The sequence below is a fragment of the Apium graveolens genome, chromosome 5, assembly GCF_009905375.1.
Source record: "Apium graveolens cultivar Ventura chromosome 5, ASM990537v1, whole genome shotgun sequence".
Taxonomy (NCBI): Eukaryota; Viridiplantae; Streptophyta; class Magnoliopsida; order Apiales; family Apiaceae; genus Apium; species Apium graveolens.
In genome coordinates this window covers 55,798,417-55,799,902 of record NC_133651.1, presented here as the reverse complement: position 1 = coordinate 55,799,902, position 1,486 = coordinate 55,798,417, and the positions used below count along the sequence as shown (strand labels likewise).

The window sequence follows — 1,486 nt, the reverse complement described above, 5'->3', positions numbered from 1 at the left end:
CCTTGACGAGCACATCCTCAACTATGCCCCTTGGGTAAGTAATGGAACGGTCCGCCAATTGTAGCGACATGTATGTGGGTTTTGGATCAGGCAGATCCAGTTTTTTAAAGATCGACAACGGCATCAGATTAATGCTTGCTCCCAAATCACAAAGGCACTTGTCAAAAGTTAGATTGCCAATGGTGCAAGGAATGGTGAAGCTTCCTGGATCTTTCAGTTTTGGTGGTAACTTTTGTTGCAGAACCGCGCTGTATTCTTCCGTGAGAGCAACGGTTTCAAGGTCATCCAGTTTCACCTTCCTTGAAAGAATACTCTTCATAAACTTCACATATCTAGGCATTTGTTCCAGAGCCTCAGCGAAAGGTATATTGATGTGAAGTTTCTTGAACACCTCCAGAAACTTCCCGAACTGTCTATCCAGCTTTTGTTGCTGCAATCTCTTAGGAAAAGGTGGTGGAGGATAGAGCTGTTTCTCCCCTGTATTAGCCTCAGGCAGAGTGTGTTCAACAGTAGTCTTCCTTGGTTCCGCCGCTTTCTCCCTTTGCTTAGATTCTTCATCTCTAACTTCAGCTTCGACTTCTTTTGCCTTTTCAGCATCAGCTACTTTTCCAGACCTTAAGGTAATAGCCTTGACTTGCTCTTTAGCTTCCTTCCTGCCTGGTACTTCCGTGTCACTGGGAAGAGTGCCAGGTTGACGATTGAGCACTGCATTGGCTAATTGACCGATTTGATTTTCCAAGGTCTTGATAGAAACCGCCTGACTCTTGCACAACAGCTTAAGTTCCTCAAAATCAGCACTAGTAGGTGCAGCTGCACTTCCCTGTTGAGGATATGATTGTCTTGTAGCATACTGCTGTGGTTGCTGGAATCCAGGTGGGTTAAACTGTTTACTCACTCTTTGCTGATATGGTGGCTGAATAGCATTCTGATTATTTCCCCAGCTGAAATTTGGATGATTTCTGTTGTTAGGATGATAGGTCGCTGGCACAGGCTGCTGTTGTCGCTGATAATTATTCACATACTGAACAGATTCGTTGACAAGAGAACACTGATCCGTAGCATGAGAACCTGCACAAAGCTCACAAACCATAGCTATTTGATTAACTCCATACGTAGCCAAAGAATCAACCTTCATTGATAGCGCTTGGAGCTGGGCTGCAATAGCGGTGGCTGCATCAACTTCCAGAATACCTGCTACCTTGCCTGATGTCATTCTTTGAGTTGGGTTTTGATGCTCATTTGCAGCCATCGTCTCAATAAGATTGTACGCCTCAGTATAGCTTTTAGCCCATAAGGCGCCTCCAGCTGCTGCATCGAGCATGGGCCGAGATTGGGCCCCCAAACCATTATAAAAACCAGTGATTACCATCCAATCCGGCATTCCATGATGTGGACATTTTCTCAACATTTCCTTGTAGCGTTCCCAAGCCTTGCACATAGATTCTGTAGGTTGTTGCGCAAACTGAGTAAGAGCACTCCTCATAGC

The 1,486-nt window shown here is 45.2% G+C and overlaps 1 non-coding gene across 1 annotated transcript; it reads left to right on the top strand.

Annotated features, from left to right (window-relative positions):
- Positions 1-1,379: 1,379 nt before the first annotated feature.
- On the top strand, positions 1,380-1,486 carry LOC141662991 (small nucleolar RNA R71). Its single transcript, XR_012551086.1, has one exon. It is a non-coding gene; the product is annotated as a small nucleolar RNA R71 (small nucleolar RNA).